The sequence below is a fragment of the Chrysochloris asiatica genome, unplaced genomic scaffold (genome assembly GCF_000296735.1).
Source record: "Chrysochloris asiatica unplaced genomic scaffold, ChrAsi1.0 scaffold00185, whole genome shotgun sequence".
NCBI classification, from domain to species: Eukaryota; Metazoa; Chordata; class Mammalia; order Afrosoricida; family Chrysochloridae; genus Chrysochloris; species Chrysochloris asiatica.
This window is the reverse complement of record NW_006408703.1, coordinates 5228772-5235624: the sequence shown is the minus strand read 5'-3', so window position 1 is coordinate 5235624 and position 6853 is coordinate 5228772.

The window sequence follows — 6853 nt, the reverse complement described above, 5'->3', positions numbered from 1 at the left end:
TTGCAAAAGATTTTTTCCCATTCTGTAGGTTCCATGAACTCTTGAAGCTTCCTTGTATGTAGAGTATTTTCCTAAACACTGCATGTGAATATACTATCTAATTTGATCCCCATCAACTTCATGAAACAGCTACATATATATTTATCTAGCTAATTAAAAAAAAACACTTTAATAAATGTGACTACTAGGATAAAACATGAAGAACAAAATTTCATATAACAAATGATAAATCAGTGACAGAATTAAAATTAGCTTTGATGTCTTATTATGTCCTTTAATGATAAGTTGAAGTAAGTTGGGTGTGCCATTTCTGGCAGAGTACAGCAGCAAAATTGCATGAAAACATGAAACGACATGTTGAATAAGGGGAACTACACAGAATAAAATAGACTTGACAAGCGTTATGGCTACAAATAATGATCCATTTACAAACATACGAAAGAGGTAATTCATAACATAAGGATTGATTTGATATAAGGAAGGAAAGAGCAATATTGTGATTGAATTCCACATATCTAGTTTGCAAACTCTAGGTCTAATGGAATAAGAACAGATTGCAGGGAGGGTGCATGAGGTGCTATATCAGAGGGATATCCACAAAGCTGTTGGATATACTAAGGGTCTTCAAAAAGTTTGTGGAGAATTCCATTATCTTTTAATTTTACTTCTTCATGAACTGTTTGAAACTGCTTTTCAGTTATGAGTGCACAACTCATGAAAATGATATTAGCTTAAAGACAGTAATTTAAGCTAATAAAATGTATGAAAAACTCAGTAATATATTAAAAAAAAAAACATGGAATTGAATTATGCTTATTTTGAATATGTTCCAAAGCATACCCATGTCATTTCCTATTCATTATTAAGAAATCAAATAATTATTATTTTACTTTTATGAATTGTTAATTGATAATTATTTTATATTACTCGCCCACAAAAAATAAATACATGCATGTAAACACACACACACAAACTATGGTCAAAGTAGATTGTACAGCTAAATTAAGCTAAAGCATTCTTGGATGAAAGTTATAAGATTAATGTATTTGCTCAGCAAAATTGTGATCTAAAGGAAAACCCTTTATCGTGAGTCTATTGAAATTCATGCTAGAATAAGTACCAGTTAAAAAAGCAAACAGCAACAAAACATTTCATTTTGCTGGGATGTTATTCTAGACTTAATGAGGGACAATTGACAATATTTGTGACCAAAAGACCCTATTGATATTTTTTAAATTACCAGTTATTCTTTTGCTAAAGTTTTAATGTATTTCTCAGTCTTTGATGGTAGTTTTTGGAGGCTGAAGATAAATTAGAAATTTCCTAAAAATATAATTACTTAGTGCTCTATTTATAATAACGCTTTGTTAATAAGTCTATATTCCTCATCTTGATAATTTACATGTTTAAAGAGATAATCTAAATAATCAGAAAGTTTTCACTTTCCCATTGCATTCATTTTCAAATGATCAGAATATTACACTAGTCAACATTACATTTTTGAAACACAGGCACTTGTAAAACATGACGTAAAAAATACTTATTTTTCTAATTACAAGGATATTTTCATTCAGATTTGTTGATAATTTCTGATACTATGTGTAGGTTCATTGATCACAACTTGCTTAACTGTAAAATGAACAGATGTAGAGTTATTAATCTTGGATGGAATCCATGTATAATTTTAACAAAGATTAGAGAAGGAAATGAGGGTATGTTAAGACTTCAACAATGCCAGGGCAGGAGAGATCCATGCCTAAAAGTATAAGACAGGGAAATCTATATAATCAGTTATGCCTTTCTCATGCATTTTTTAATTCTGAAAGAAAAACTCTCAATTGAATAAATAGTTCAAAGATATGCATGCTGGATAGACACTTTCATATTTTAAGATGTGTTAATTTGCATGTTTGCAAATCTATGATTCCTCTTAGCCTCTCAAAATTTTTATTTTCCAACTTTCAAGTTTTTCTATCACTTTTATTATTTCAACACAGGTAATGAAAATAAAAAAGATGATTATTCCATTAGTGCATAAGAGAATATAGTCCAAAACCAGGTTAGAGAGGTATTAAGCAGGGGCCAAGTGGAACTATTCATGAGGTTATTAAAAGGAATAAATAAAAAATGAAGACCTCAACAGCAGAAATAAGCCACTCTTATGAGAGATTAATATTTCAAATATGAGGTTGGCTGCAGAGGTAGTGTGGTAAGTACAATGCTATGTGCCGAACAAACCCCAAATGCTAACTTATTGAAAACATGTTGAGTGTGCATTTACAATAGAAATAAACTCAGCAATGTGGTTATGCACAATGCAACTTGGAAACACTTTTAATAACACAAATTATTTTCTTGAAATTTAATACAATCCAAAAGCTGCCGATATGTTTTAACTACAAGCAAATAGTCTATTGAAAGTAGTTTATTTGCAGCTTTGATTTTTGGTTATTCAACAATCTGACTTCGGTGTAGTATGGGTCAAATGAAGGGAAATAATTGAAAGATAATTTGAATTTTTTTTTAATTCAACCCTTTAGACTGAAAGCTAATTCCTTCTTTAAACATTTCCTCCTTCCTGTGTTTTTTAATTGCTCTGCTAACAAAGTCCCCACCAAAATTCATGATTAAACCCACTGCTATCAAGTCAGTTCTGAATCCTAGTGAACCTCTATGGTTTCAAATACTGTGAATTTTTACAGGACCAGTAATCTCATCTTACTCCTACAGAGAGGCTGGTGGGTTTGAACTGCTGATCTCACAGTTAGCAGTGCAGTGCTTATCCTACAGTGCCACACCAGTACTCTGAGTTCATGATTGTTGTTGTTGAGTACCATTGAGTGGGTTCCAACTCTTTACAACCCTGTATAGGGTTTCTGAATAGCAGCTGGTGGGTTTGAACTGACGGCTTTGCAGTTAGCAGTTCAGTGCTCATCCTTCAGAGAGACATCAGGATCCAGTTCATGACTTGTTAAGTGATGTTAAGCATTTATAGAAACCTCACAGCAACCCTGTACAGGAGCATCTGGTGGGTTTGAACTGCTGACCTTGAGGTTCGCAGTCCAGTGCTTATCCTGCAGTGCCACCCAGGAGTCCATAGATTATGATTAGTGGAATATAATACCAAGCAAAGAGGTCAGGGATATAAATTTGTGTAAAATTATCACACTGAAGACCTCAGTGACAGAATTCAAGATGAAAAGTTAATAATTTATTCTCACAGTATTTTAGCTTTTTTTTACTACTTAATAGAAAAGTTTTGTGGATAAAGAAAAGGCATCTAGACTTGTGATACAGGTGTATGTGAATAAATATGCAGACATAATTTGATATCACTTGATAAAACAGAAAATAAATTCATTCTCAGACCCTATTTGGTCATATATTGCTGTTAAATACCAATGAGTTGGTTTTGACCCATAGTGACCCTGTATAAGGCTTCTGAAGAGTGGCTGTCAGGTTGAAACTGACAACCTTGACAGTCCAGTGCTTATCCTACAGATCCACATTTAGAAATAGAGTTGAAAGGTAATTATTTAATACTTATTACTCATTGCCTGGAGTCCTGGTGTGGTGCTATGGGTTAATGAGCTGGACTGCAAAGTCAGTTTGAATGAAAGGTTAGCAGTTCAAGCTCACCAGCTGTTCCTTAGAAATCCTATACAGGGGCTCTATGGATCGTAACTGATTCGATGGCTTCTAACAACAACACTCACTGCCCTCAAGTTGATTCCAACTCATTGAGATCTCACATGTTTAATAGTACAACTGAGTTTTCATAGCTAGAGTGGGATGCAATGGTTAAAGCAATTGTTTGCTATCAGAAAGCTTGGAGGCTTGAGTCCACCAGATAACCAGTGGGAGAAACATGTGGCTATCGGCTTCCATAAATATTGCAATTTTGGAAATCTATGAGGCAGTTCTACCTTCTCCCATAAAGTCACTGAATCTGAATTGATCTAATAACAATGGTCTTGGATAGGTTTACTATTGTGGAAAGCAGTCCACCGTAGTTAAGCTCTTGGCTGAAACCTGAAAGATGAGTGATTTGAACCCTCTTACTGCTCCACAGGGGAAAGATGTTGAGGTCTGCTTTTATAAAGGTTAAAGCCTTAATATTCTTATGAAGCAATTCTATTACGTCCTACTGTGTTGCTCTGAGTAGTAATCATCCATTCAATTTGACAGCAACTGATTTTTTTTTTCTTTACTTTTGGTTCATCTTATGGAATTAGATCACCAGACCTTTATTCTACTGCGTTGCTGAGTGGATGTGAACAACCAGTGTTTCAGAGAGTTGTTGTTGTTGTTATGCACCATATAGTTAGCTGCAACACATAGTGATACTATGGAAAACAGAATAAAATACTGCCCAGTTCTGTATCATCCTGACACTAACTAGGCTTGAGTCCATTATTGTAGTCACTGTATAAAAATCTATCTCATTAGAGGACTTCCTCTTTTTCACATGATGTCCTTTTCCAGGAATTGGCCCCTTCTGAAAACCTACTCAAAGTACATGAAACAAACTCTTCCCATCCTCACTTCTGTTAGTAGTCCAGCTGTACTTCTTCCAAGACATATTTCTTTGTTCTTTTTACAGTCCATGGTACTTTCAGAATTCTTCAACAACTATAACTCTAATATATCAATTTGTCTCCTATTTTTCTTATTCATTCTCCAACGTTCACACGCATATGAGGTGATCAAAAATGCGATGACTTTGTTAAGGTGTTTCTTGGTTCTCAAAGTGGCATCTTTGGTCTTTAGGTTTCCAAGAAGTCTGTTGTAGCAGGTTCTCCTAAAGCAATATGTGGTTTGATTTCTTCACTGCTTACAGGAACATTGATTGTGGATTCAAGTATAATGAGATCCTTGACGATATCAGTCTTTTTTCAGTTGATCATGATGTTTTTTAATGGTCTAGTTCTGAGGATTTTTGTTTTCTTTATACTGAGTTGTAAGGCTGCATTTTTTTTTTTAATAGGTATAACATGTCAACTTTAATAAAACGTCACTGATTTGGACTGAGAAAGAATACACATTTGGTTCTGCGAAAAGTATTAAGAAATAGTCAGAGGTATAGTTTTGTTACATCAAATAAAAAGAGTAACTAATTCCAACTGCTGAAGAAGAAATAACAAGTAAAGGGGCTGTACCCAGCATGCCTTGATGAATAGTTAAGACATGTTTTTAAGTCAGCTGCACTAGAGTACTGGACAACTTGTAAACAGACTACAAACATGCCCCCTCCAATTCCAACAATGCTTATCACCCCAACTTGCCCAGAACTACAATTGTTTTAATCTGATGTAACTTTCAAAATACAAATGTTTCTCAAAACATTAGGAGTTACTCAGGTATGAAACAAACAGCTTATTCTGGACTTTAGCCAGTTTTCACAAGTATTTATCTCTAACTTCAGTTGATGCTGTAATAAACAGGATTTTATTAAAATTAGCCTATTTCTCAAACTACAACTCTGAAATCTTAGAAATGGGCAATTAAGCTTATTTCGTCAAAATGTTTATTCAAGTGATCATAAAACAGCCTTGAATTGTGACTTCAATAAACTGAACTAAAAAAAAAAAGAGAGAAGCAGAAAATTGAAAAATCTCTCGAGCCCAAACAACCAAGCACTGGAGTCCCAATGTGGCAATCTAGGATAAGCACTGGATTGCTAACCACAAGCTTGGCAGTTCAAACACACCTCTCAAAAACCTATTATTAGTCAGACTAAAACCTCCTTATTAGTCAGACTCAATAGCACTTAACAATCACCCCAAGCACCAATACTGGACTTGAGACAATAATACCTTCAAATACTTAGTGACCAGTCTTTCCAAGAAAATATTCTGAAATTTCAAGCATTGTGACTTTACAGAAGGCAGGTTAGTTTAATGAGAAAGTTTTACCTTTAATAAAAAGACAATCAATAATATTTTACTTTGGGCACTTACTCCGCATTTCTTAGATCCTTAAGTTTTGAGGTAGGTTAAGTATTAATTAGCATTGCATGTTTCCAACAACAGCTCCAGTAGAAGTTAAATTACTAGTCTCAGGCCACAGAATCTAGTCCATATCACGGTCAACAATAACATGCTCTCTCCAATCTTTCAGATTATTCTTCCGAGATGTGTGATCAGCATGCAAAAAATTCATGACAAAAATATAAAAGACTATAAATATTACAGAAAATTTACTTTGGGATATTCTGTAATTAAAAATTTTTAAATGACTATGCATATTGTGGAACAATGTGCTTGCTCACATTATTATTGATATAGAACAATATAGAATAATTACAAATTAGCACATTAATGATTTTTGTTTTTTCTGTCTCCATAAGGGAAGCAGGAAGATAATCAAGTCTTGCTCAGAGTGTTAAGCGGAAGGCTGCATCCTTTAACTTTCATCAGTAAGTGTTTAAATTCCTCTTCACTTTCAACACGCAAGGTTATAGAATTTGCATATCTAAGGTTGTTAAAGAGTCTTCCCCCTATTGTGATGCCATGCTCTTCTTTGTATATTCTGGTTTCTTAGACTATTTGCTCAGCTCATAAATTAAAAAAGCACGGTGAATGGATGACTCTGACACACACCTTTCCTGATTTTAAACCATTTAGTATCTGGTAGCATAGTGGTTTTCTTTTTCTTCAGCTTTAGTTAGCTGAAGAAAAGGAAAACAAGTCCATAAGACTTGACTATATCCCACCTGAATTTAGAGATCATCTGAAGAACAGATTTGATACATTAAACATTAAAGACCAAAGACCAGAAGAGTTGTGGGATGACATCAAGAACATCATACATGAAGAAAGCAAAAAGTCATTGGGAAGACAAAAAAGAAGGA